Source organism: Triticum urartu, chromosome 2A (genome assembly GCF_056163025.1).
Source record: "Triticum urartu cultivar PI428250 chromosome 2A, HENAU_Tu73, whole genome shotgun sequence".
Lineage (NCBI taxonomy): Eukaryota > Viridiplantae > Streptophyta > Magnoliopsida > Poales > Poaceae > Triticum > Triticum urartu.
Genome location: NC_141874.1, coordinates 617,833,643 through 617,846,743, shown reverse-complemented (window position 1 = coordinate 617,846,743; position 13,101 = coordinate 617,833,643).

Below are 13,101 nucleotides of genomic sequence, written 5' to 3'. Positions count from 1 at the left end.
GGATTCCTTGACGGAGTTGGTACCTTCGTGCATATCAATCAAAGTACCCCAAATTTCCTTTGCATTCTCAGGACAGCTGATTTTGTTGAATTCTTCGGGGCACAATCCGTTGAAGAGAATATCACAAGCTTGAGCATTGTATTGCAGCATCTTCAACTCTTCCGAAGTAGCTTCACAGTTCGGTTCTCTCCCATCAAATAATTCACCTTGCAAGCCAATACACACAATAGCCCAAACGGCGGGGTTATGTTCAAGAATATGCATTTTCATCTTATGCTTCCAACTAGCAAAATTAGTACCATCAAAGTAAGGACCTCTACGGTGGTAATTTCCCTCGCTAGACGCCATAATCTCCTAGGTTGTGAAACCAAGGCTATGACCACCAAAAGCTATGGAAATCAAAGCAAATGGAGACCAACGCTCTAATACCACTTGTAGGATCAAAAGTATGTCTAGAGGAGGTGATTAGACTACTTGACCAAATAAAAATCTAGCCTTTTCCCAATTTTAGTTCTTGGCAGATTTTAGCAACTTAGCACAAGTCAAGCAATCAACCTACACATGCAATTCTAAGAGTATAGCGGCGGAAAGTAAAGCAATTGCATATGAAGGTAAAGGGAGGAGTTTGGACGGAGCAAACACAATGTAGACATGGAGATTTTTGGCGTGGTTCCGATAGGTGGTGCTATCGTACATCCACGTTGATGGAGACTTCAACCCACAAAGGGTAACGGTTGCGCGAGTCCACGGAGGGCTCCACCCACGAAGGGTCCACGAAGAAGCAACCTTGTCTATCCCACCATGGTCGTTGCCCACGAAGGACTTGCCTCACTAGGGTAGATCTTCACAAAGTTGGCGATCTCCTTGCCCTTACAAACTCCTTGGTTCAACTCCACAATCTTGACGGAGGCTCCCAAGTGACACCTAACCAATATAGGAGACACCACTCTCCAAGAGGTAACAAATGGTGTGTTGATGATGAACTCCTTGCTCTTGTGCTTCAAATGATAGACTCCCCAACACTCAACTCTCTCTCATAGGATAGGATTTGGTTGAAAGATGATTTGAGTGGAAGCAACTTGGGGAAGGCTAGAGATCAAGATTTATGTGGCTGGAATGGAATATCTTGACCTCAACACAAGTGTAGGTGGTTCTCTCTCAGAAAATGTATGTTGGAAGTGTAGGCATGTTCTGATGGCTCTCTCCACGAATGAAGAGTGGGTGGAGGGGTATATATAGCCTCCACACAAAATCTAACCATTACACACAATTTACCAAACTCGGTGGGACCGAATTGTGAAACTCGGTCAGACCGATTTAGTTCATAATGTGACCGTTAGGATTTTGGTGGGACCGACATGTCAACTCGGTGAGACCGATTACACAAACTCGGTGGGACCGATTTTGGTAATAGACAAATAGAGAGTTGGCCAGGCAAACTCGGTGGGACCGATCGCTCATCTCAGTTGTACCGAAATGTTACAAAAGGAGAACAGAGAGTTTGCATTGCAATCTCAATGGGACCGGTCGCTCATCTCGGTTTGGCCAAAACATTATGAAAGTAGAACAGAGAGTTTGCAATCCCATCTCGGTGAGACCGAGATCCCTATCGGTAAGACCAAAAAGACTAGGGTTTCTGGCAGTGGCTATGTCAACTGAACAGCTCGGTGGCGCCGGATAGACAGTTTCGGTGGGGCCGAGTTTGACTTTTGGTTTGGGACATATGTGGATGTGAGAAAGTAGTTGAGGGTTTTTGGAGCATATCACTAAGCACTTTGAGCAAGAAACTCATTAAGCAACACCTCACCCCCTCTTGATAGTATTGGCTTTTCCTATGGACTCAATGTGATCTTGGATCACTTAAAATGAAAAAATGTAGTCCTGAGCTTTGAGCTTGAGCCAATCCTTTGTCCTTAGCATTTTGAGGGGTCCACATTTCTCACCCATGCCATGCCAATCATTGAGCTTTCCTGAAATGTTTATCTTGAAGTAGCATTAGCTCAATGAGCTATATGTTGTTAGGAATTACTAAAACCACCCAGGGATAGTTGCACTTTCACTTACATCACTATGCGGTGGAGCGATGGAGTCTTGGCGGGCGATTCTCCCTTGGTGGCCCCGGCAAGCCTGTCGGGGGAATCTTGGTACTTGTCCTTGGCAAGGCCTCGACCCGACCAGTCTTGCCTGCCCGACAAGGTAGGTCTTTCCTTAGTAATATCTTGTTCCTTTGTCTTGTCTTGGTCTTCTTGATCCTTCCTTTGATTCCTCAAAGAGCTATTTCTCTGGCTTGGGGGCTTGATCTTGTTGTATCTTTGGTGTTGCTGCGTCAGAGGCATATTGTCTATCCACAAGTCAGGGGAAACATACACCTCTGTTTGTGTACCCCAACAGTTCCCTGAAAACACAATCAACACAACTATCTAGGAAGTCCCTAGAAGCATCGGTTAGTCCATTATAGAAGATATCAAGTATTTCAACTTTCTTAAGAGGATGATCAGGCAAAGCATTAAGCAATTGGAGAAGCCTCCCCCAAGCTTGTGGGAGACTCTCTTGTTCAATTTTCACAAAGTTAAATATTTCCTATAAGGCAACTTATTTCTTATGAGCAAGAAAATATTTTTCAGAGAAGTAATAAATCATATCCTGGGGACTACGCAGACAACCAGGAGCAAGAGTATTGTACCATATCTTAGCATCACCCTTTAAAAGAAATAATCTGAGAATATAGTAGTAACGAATCTTCTCATCGTGAGAAAATAGGGTGGCCATATGATTTAGTTTAGTAAGGTGTGCCACAACAGTCTTAGTTTCATAGCCATGGAAAGGATCAGATTCAACCAAAGTAATTGACTCTGGGTTGACAAAGAATTCATAATCCTTATCATTAACAAAGATAGGTGAAGTAGCAAACTTGGGATCACATTTCATTCTAGAATTCAAAGATTTCTCTTTCAGTTTGCATAATAATTTCTTAAGATCATCTCTATCATTGCAAGCAATAAAATCTCTAGTTCTCTCCTCATCCATAAAATAACCTTCACGCATCTTAGGCAATTCATATCTCGGAGAGCTAGGCCTAATAGATGTTTCAAGATTTCCAGTTTCAAGTACTTCATCAGTATCAATAATCTCATCAGTTTCAGCATTCTCAATATCTTTAGCTCTAGCAATTTGTTCATCAAGAAATTTAACTAGTGGCATATTATCATCAAGCAAGGTACTAGCATCATCATGAGTAGCATTCATAGCAGAAGTAGCATCATCAATAACTTGCGACATATCAGAATTAATAGCATGTGGTGGTGGTGCAAGCCTACTCAAAATAGAAGTTGAATCAAATGCAGAGTGTGATGGCAGTTCCTTACCTCCCCTCATCTTAGAGGGAAAAATCTTGGTCTTGGTATCCTTCAGATTCTTCATAGTGATAAATTGATAATAATCCCAAGTGACTCAACAAATATAGTTATGCTCCCTGGCAACAGCGCCAGAAAAAGGTCTTGATAACCCACAAGTATAGGGGATCGCAGCAGTTTTCGAGGGTAGAGTATCCAACCCAAATTTATAGATTCGACACAAGGGGAGCCAAAGAATATTCGCAAGTATTAGCATATGAGTTGTCAATTCAACCACACCTGGAGATTAATTATCTACATCAATATGATCAGTAGCACAGTAATATGATAGTTTTGATAGTAGTGGTAACAATAGCAATAACGGTAACAGTGATATCAATGATTTTGTAGCAAGTGTAATAGTAACAGCAATAGTAGTAACTTAGCAAGAACAATATGCGGAAAATTTGGAGGCATTGGATCGGTGGATTCATTGGATGATATTCATCATATAATGTCATAACCTAGGGCGATATGACACTAGCTTCAGTTCATAAATATAATATAGGCATGTATTCCGTAAATAGTCATACGTGCTTATGGAAAGAACTTGCATGACATATTTTATTCTACCCTCCCGTGGCAGCGGGGTCCATAAGGAAACTAAGGGATATTAAGGCCTACTTCTAATAGAGAACCGAAACAAAAATTGTTAACACATAGTGAATACATGAACTCCTCAAACTACAGTAATCACTAGAAACAATCCCAATTATTGTCACCTTGGGGTATGCGGATCATAACTTGTAATAGGTGTCTACAACTTGCAAGATAGGATCTAGAACACAGATATAATGGTGATTACATAAACGGTTCAGATCTAAAATCATGGCACCCGGGCCCAAAGTGACAAGCATTAAGCATGGCAAAGTCATAACAACATCAATCTCAAAACATAATGGATACTAGGGATCAAGTCCTAACAAAACTAACTCGATTACATGATAAATATCATCCAACTCCTCACCAACCAGCGAGCCTATGAAGGAATTACTCACTCCCGGTGGGGAGCATCATGGAATTGGAGATGGAGAAGGGTTGGTGATGATGAAGACCCAAGACCCCCCCTCTCCGGAGCCCCAAACAGATCCAGATCTGGCCTCCCGATGAAGAACAGGAGGTGGCGGCGGCTCCGTATCGTGGAATGCGATAATTCTTTCTCCCTGATTTTTTCTCCAAAAATAGGATTTTATAGTGTCAGAGGGGCCACCAGGTGGGCACAACCCACCTGGGCACGCTTGGAGGGGGCGCGCCCTGGTGGGTTGTGCTCACCCAGGGACCCCCCCCCTTTGGTGGTTCTTGGCTCCAGTATTTTTCTTTTATTTTATAAAAATTCTCCAAAGATTTTTGTTCCATTTCGAGAACTTTTATTTCTGCACAAAAACAACACCATGGTAGTCTGCTGAAAATAGCGTCAGTCCGGGTTAGTTTCATTCAAATCATGCAAATTAGAGTCCAAAACAAGAGCAAAAGCATTAGGAAAAGTAGATATGCCGGAGACGTATCAATCCATGACCAAGGCAAAAAGATAAGGGCTCAAAGCTGACCTCTGATGTAGTCCTAAATCGGGAAGTCATCAGTGTCGACATCACTTATTCGAACACTTGTCACAACATTATAGTACATGTCCTTGATGAGGGTAATGTAATTTGCTGGGACTTTGTGTTTCTCTAAGGCCCACCACATGACATTCCGCGGTATCTTATCATAGGCCTTCTCCAAGTCAATGAACACCATATGCAAGTCCTTTTGCTCCCTGTATCTCTCTATAAGTTGTCGTACCAAGAAAATGACTTCCATTGTCGACCTCCTAGGCATGAAACCAAACTGATTTTTGGTCATGCTTTTCATGATTCTTAAGTGGTGCTCAATGACTCTCTCACATAGCTTCATTGTATGGCTCATCGGCTTAATTCCACTGTACTTAGTACAACTCTGAACACCCCCCCTTTTTCTTGAAGATTGGTACTAATATACTCCGTCTCCATTCTTCCGACATGCTGTTTGCCCGAAAAATGAGGTTGAAAAGCTTGGTTAGCCATACTATCACTATGTCCACAAGGCCTTTCCACACCTCAATGGGGATACAATCAGGGCCCACCTCCTTGCCTCCTTTCATCCTTTTAAAGCCTCCTTGACCTTAGACTCATGGATTCGCCGCGCAAAACGCATGTTGGTCTCATCAAAGGAGTCGTCCAGTTCAATGGTAGAACTCTCATTCTCCCCATTGAACAGCTTGTCGAAGTACCCCACCATCTATGCTTAATCTCCTCGTCCTTCACCAGGAGTTGGTCTGCTCCGTCTTGATGCATTTGACTTGGCCAACATCCCTCGTCTTCCTCTAGTGGATCTTGTCCATCTTATAGATGTCCCTTTTGCCTTCCTTCATGCAAAGCCATTGGTAGCGGTCCTCATACACCCGACCCCTTGCTTCACTGATAGCTCGCTTGTGTCCTTCTTCGCCATCTTGTACTTCTCTATGTTGTCTGCACTCCTATCCAGGTATAGGCGTCTGAAACAATTTTGTTCTCCTTAATCACCTTCTAAAAATCATCATTCCACCACCAGGTATCCTTAGCTTCGCGTCTCCTTCCTCTAGACACTCCAAACTCCTCCGACGCCACCTTACGAATGCAAATCACCATCTTCATCCACCCATTGTCTGCATCCCTCTTCCTCGCAAGGGCCCTCCTTAATGACCCTCTCCTTGAACACCTCAGCTACCCCATTGAGCTTCCACCACTTTGTTCTAGCGACTTTAGCATGCTTATCCCGCTATACACAGATTCGAAAGCGGAAGTCAGCAAGCACCATCTTTTTCCGAGGGAAAACACTCTCTCCAGGTATCACTTCAATTTAGGCACACACCTATCTTCTCTTCTCAAGAGGATAAAATCAATCTGGCTAGAGTGTTGGCCACTACTAAATGTCACTGGATCTAATTATCTCTTTGTAAAGAGGGTGTTAGCTACGATCAAGTCATAGGCTAGAGCAAAGCTTAAGGCCTCTTCTGCTTCTTGATTCCTGATGCCATAGCAAAAGCCCCCACGCACCCCTTCAGAACATGTGTTAGATGTACCCACGTGGCCATTAAGGTCTCCTCCTATGAAGAGCTTCTCGCCAATCGGTGCACTCCTAACCATGTCCTCCAGGACTTCCCAGAACTCCCTCTTGGTGTTCTTATTGTGGCCTACTTGTGGGGCATACGCGTTGATAACATTGAGAACTAAGTCCCCGACTACCAGCTTGATCAGGATAATCCGGTCCCCACGTCTCTTGACGTCTACCACTCCATACTTGAGGCTCTTGTTGATCAAGATGCCTACACAATTTCTGTTTGTAGTTGTCCCCGTGTACCATAGCTTGAAGCCGGTATCCTCCACATCCTTTGCCTTCTGACCCCCTCCATTTGGTTTCTTGGACGCAAAGGATATCAACCCTTCTCCTCACCGCTGCATCAACTAGCTCCCGAAGTTTCCCTGTCAAAGAAACTATGTTCCAGCTACCTAAGCAAATCCTCCTAGGCTCGGCTAGCTTCCTTACCCTTCGCACTCGTTGAGTCAAATGCGAAGACTGTTGCTCAGTTTTCACTACATCCAGGCGCCGATGTAGCGCGCCCCTAAGGATGTGCCGACCCGATCCTCGCTCACTTGACACCGTATCGAGATCAAGATACGGCGCGCCATCGGGGGGTGATGGCTCGACCCTTGCCCATTTGACACCACACTCGGGTTCCGAAGTGGTGCGTCGCTAAGAGGGTTACGCCCCAACGAAAATAGTTTGGCTTTCATCTCCATAAGAGTGGCTGAGTTTTTAGTTGCCTCACAAAGCCTATCACAACGCTCCTCCTTTACCCGAGCTTGGGACCGGCTATGTTGAGACAACATAGGCGGAGTTCGCCTTTCATTGATTCTTTTTCCCAAAACGCATATATCCAGAACAAATCCAAAAAATTAGGTCATTCCTTGTCTATATAGAACAATATAAATTGTTGCCAAAACTGTGTAAAAGTGGTATGATAATAGCATGAAACAATCAAAAATTATAGATACATCAGAGATGTATCAATGGTGTCCCGGATTAGGGATCACTCATCACATCATCTCCCGACCAGGTGGGACGGGCCGAGAACCCCATGTTGGCTCACCAATGGGCCATGTCATAATGGCCCATGGCGCATGGAAGGAATATTTCTGAAGAATTGGCGCATACTTCAAGACTTAGATGTCGTCTACAACACAAATACCTTATGTGTAACCGACCTTGCTGTAACCCTGGACCATCAGTATCTATATAAACCAGGGGGTAGGGCTCATAGACTATATCATCGATCTCGTGGCAAATCAACCTATAATTTGTACACTGCTCAAAATCAATACAACACAAGCAGGGCGTAGGGTTTTATCTTCTCGGAGATCCTGAACCTGGGTGAAATCTCGTGTCTCTTTTACCACCATGCCATGGCTACTACATGATATGTCTCCAACGTATCTACAATTTTTTATTGTTTCATGCTATTATATTATCAATCTTGGATGTTTATATTCTTTATTGTTCCATTTTATATCATTTTTGGGGACTAACGTAAACTCAATTCCCAGTGTGATTTCTTGTTTTTTGCTTGTTTTTGGCTTTTCAGGAACTATGTACCAAACGAAGTCCAAACACGATGAAACTTTACAGTGATTTTTTCTGGACCAGAAGGGACCCTAGAACGTTTGGGAGGAGGCCATAAGATCTATGGGAGAGTGACGAGCTCACACAAAGCGCACCTAGGGGGGCACACCTCCTGAGCTCGTGGGTCCCACACATATCCGTTTGACCTAATTCCAGCGTTGTAAATTCCCACAAATCCTCAAACCAACAGAGAGCGACCTGAAACACTTTTTCCGTGGCCACAAGCTTCTGTTCTATCGCGATCCCATCTGGAGGCCTTTTTCGGTACTCTGCCAGAGGGGGAATCAATCACGGAGGGCTTCTACATCATCCTTGCTACCTTCCAATGATGGTGAGTGATACGTCTCCAACATATCTATACTTTTTTATTGCTCCATGCTATATTATCTACTGTTTTGGACTATATTGGGCTTTATTTTCCACTTTTATATTATTTTTGGGACTAACCTATTAACCGGAGGCCCAACCCAGAATTGTTGTTTTTTGCCTATTTCAGTGTTTCGGAGAAACAGAATATCAAACGGAGTCCAAACAGAATGAAATCTTCGGAAACATGATTTTCTCATCACATAAGATCCAGGAGACTTGGACCCTCCGTGAAGAAAGCCACGAGGTGGTCACGAGGGTGGAGGGCGCCCATCTAGGGCGCGCCCCCTGTCTCGTGGGCCCCTCGAAGCTCCACTGACGTTCTCCTTCCTCCCATATATACCTACATACCCCCAAACGATCGGGGACGGAGCCAAAAACCTAATTTCACCGCCACAACTTTCTGTACCCATGAGATCCCATCTTGGGGCTTGTTCCGGAGCTCCGCCGGAGGGGGAATCGATCACGGAGGGCTTCTACATCATCATCCAAGCCCCTCCGATGAAGTGTGAGTAGTTTACTTCAGACCTACGGGTCCATAGTTAGTAGCTAGATATCTTCTTCTCTCTTTTTGGATCTCAATACAATGTTCTCCCCCTCTCTCGTGGAGATCTATTCGATGTAATCTTCTTTTTGCGGTGTGTTTGTTGAGACCGATGAATTATGGGTTTATGATCTAGTCTATCTATGAATAATATTTGAATCTTCTCTGAATTCTTTTATGTATGATTGGTTATCTTTGCAAGTCTCTTCGAATTATCAGTTTGGTTTGGCCTACTAGATTGGTCGTTCTTGCCATGGGAGAAGTGCTTAGCTTTGGGTTCGATCTTGCGGTGTCCTTTCCCAGTGACAGAAGGGGCAGCAAGGCACGTATTGTATTGTTGCCATCGACGATAACAAGATGGGGTTTTTATCATATTGCAGGAAACTATCCCTCTACATCATATCATCTTTCTTAAGGCGTTACTCTGTTTTTAACTTAATACTCTAGATGCATGCTGGATAGCGGTCGATGAGTGGAGTAATAGTAGTAGATGCAGGTAGGAGTAGGTCTACTTGTCTCGGACATGATGCCTATATACATGATCATACCTAGATATTCTCATAACTATGCTCAATTCTGTCAATTGCTCAACATAATTTGTTCACCCACCGTAGAATACTTATGCTCTTGAGAGAAGCCACTAGTGAAACCTGTGGCCCCCGGGTCTCTTTCTCATCATATCAATCTCCATTACTTTATTATTGCTTTACTTTTTACTTTGCCTTTTACTTTTCACTTTGCATCTCTATACCAAAAATACCAAAAATATTATTTATCATCTCTATCAGATCTCACTTTCGTAAGTGACCGTGAAGGGATTGACAACCCCTAAGCGCGTTGGTTGCGTTGAGCTATTGTTTTTGTGTAGGTACAAGGGACACGCGCGTAGCCTCCTACTGGATTGATACCTTGGTTCTCAAAAACTGAGGGAAATACTTACGCTACTTTGCTGCATCATCCTCTCCTCTTCGGGGAAATCCAACGCAGTGCTCAAGAGGTAGCAAGAAGAATTTCTGGCGCCGTTGTCGGGGAGTCTGCGCAAAAGTCAGCATACCAAGTACCCATCACAATCCCTATCCCCCGCATTACATTATTTGCCATTTGCCTCTCGTTTTCCTCTCCCCCACTTCACCCTTGCCGTTTTATTCGCCCTCTCTCTCTCTATCCTCCCTCTCTTTCTATTTTTGCCTCTTTTGGCCCGTTTGTTTTTTGTTTTCTCGTGTGTTAGATTGCTTGTTGTCGCGATGGCTAAAGATAATACTAAATTGTGTGACTTCACCAATACCAACAATAATGATTTCCTTAGCACTCCGATTGCTCCTCTTACCGATGCTGAATCTTGTGAAATTAATGCTGCTTTGCTGAATCTTGTCATGAAAGATCCGTTTTCTGGCCTTCCTAGTGAATATGTCGCTACCCATCTTAATAGCTTCGTTGATTTGTGTGACATGCAAAAGAAGAAATATGTTGATAATGATATTGTTAAATTAAAGCTATTTCCTTTTCCGTTTAGAGATCGTGCTAAAGCTTGGTTTTCATCTTTGCCTAAAAATAGTATTGATTCATGGAACAAATGCAAAGATGCTTTTATCTCTAAGTATTTTCCTCCCGCTAAGATCATCTCTCTTAGAAACGATATTATGAATTTTAAGAAACTTGATCATGAACATGTTGCACAACCTTGGGAGAGAATGAAATTAATGATACGTAATTGCCCTACTCATGGTTTGAATTTGTGGATGATTATACAAAATATCAAGTAGTTCACCACAGACTACGGGTCCATAGATAGTAGCTAGATGGCTTCTTCTCTCTTTGATCTTCAATATAATGTTATCCATGATCTCCATGGTGTTCTATTTGATGTAATTCTTTTGTGGTGTGTTTGTTGGGATTCGTTGAATTGTGAGTTTATGCTTTAGAATATTCATTGAAAGTAATGGAGTCTTTGCTAAACTTTATTATGCATGATTGTTATAGCTTTGTATTCCCTCCGATCTATCCGTTTGGTTTGGCCAACTTGATTGATTTATCTTCAGTGCGACAGGTGCTTTGTGATGGGTTCAATCTTGCGGTGTCCTCACCTCATGATAGAAGGGGTAGCAAGCCACATATTGTATTGTTGCCATTAAGCATAAAATGATGGGGTTTAATCATATTGCTTGAGTTTACTTTTTCTACATCATGCCATCTTGCTTAGATCATTACTCTGTTTGTTATGAACTTAATACTATAGATGCATGTTGGATAGCGATCGATTAGTGGAGTAATGGTAGTAGATGCAGAATCATTTCGATCTACTTATCACACACATGATGCATATATACATGATCATTGCCATGAATATCGTCATAACTATGTGCTTTTCTATCAATTGCCCAACAATAATTTGTCTACCCACCGTATGTTGTATTTCAAGAGAGAAACCTCGAGTTAAAACTATGGCCCCCGGGTCTACTTTAATCATATTACTAAAATCAAAAATACATTGCTACAATTTATTAACTTTACTTTTACTTTTAATTTATCTATCTATCACTATCGGATTTAATCCTTGCAAGTAATGAGTTCAAGGGGATTGACGACCCTCTTGCGCGCGTTGGGTGCAAGTATTTGCTCTTATGTGTAGGTGTTGTTCACTAGGATTTCTGTGGTTCTCCTATTGGTTCGATAACCTTGGTTCTCACTAAGGGAAATACTTCTCTACTACTATATTGCTTCACCCTTCCTCTTTGGGGAAAATACCAACACAGCTCACAAGTAGCATTACACTACTAGGGAGAATCCTAGTAGTGGCACGGGGTAAAAGTCTAGTAGTAGCGCGGGTGCCCTCACCACTACTGCCATGCTACAACTAACGGGGTAGTAGTAGCGCGAGTGCTAGCCCGCGCTACTACTACTTAGTTGTAGCACGGGTCTAGACCCTGTTCTACTACTACCGTTGTGTATTTTTTGCATATTTATGTAGTATTTATACAACAATTATACAAGTTTTTATACAGTCCAACATATACATACAACATTGAGAGTATATGATACAACAATGTCTCATCACCATCATCATAGTGATATAACAATGTCTCATCATCATATGTTAACCACTAGCTAATTCTTATCAATCATGACTAAAAATGCACCAACTAATTGTTACCATCCTAGGTAGATAACTTCCCAGCACATAGTAGTCATAACACGATCGACGGTACAAATATCCACTAGTTAGTTAGTACTGACCATGACAAGTACTAGGACCTACTCCTCTCTTTTAGGAAAGATAAAAGAATAGGAATGGCCTTCCATCTCCATGATGGTGCACATAGATTCACCGGTTTCCAATTTCTGGCCCACAATCATTCCACTATTCGCCTCCATCCTTCAATTTTGAGGCATTCAGTCGATTATCTATATTTGAAATTGGTCTTCTCATGGCAAATAATTGTCATCTCACCTTGCACATCCATCAGTGCAGGGCAACAACACTTGGGGAGCTTGTGTTGAAGAACATAATAGTAACATAGTAAGTAATGTAGTTTATTTAAGAAGTATGTATGAAAAAGATGGACTAGTGACACAATAGTAAAAAAATATTACCATGCATTTTCTACGAATGTTAGTATCGCTCAACTTGTGGAATAGTGGCACGTATCATCTAGATTTCAGCCAGCTCCATAAATGCCCTTAAACGACTCGACAACATTAACAAAGGAGACAAGATAATTCTTCTCCTCCCAAGTACGCTCTAAGCCAGCAGTGTAATAGGTTGTGTCTACTATATTCTGTGTTTTTTTTCTTGGAGATAGAAAATAATTTGTCAAATTTAAAATAAACAAGTTAAGTTAGGAGTAAAAACAACCATTTTTAAATAAGCAATATAGATTATTTAACAAATTTGTTTTAGAAACTCACACGGAGGAAGAATTGGAATCATATCCAGATCCACCTAAATGTCTTGATCATATTGAGAAAGTGACTAGAACATATCGAGGAACGATGCCAATATCGAAGGTTATGCTCACACCCACCTTAAATCTGTAAGCCTTGCATAATCCTTTCCAATTTGCACAAGCAAAATATCGGTGACCTACATCATTGTAGACCGTAGCCTCGAAAATGAAACCATGT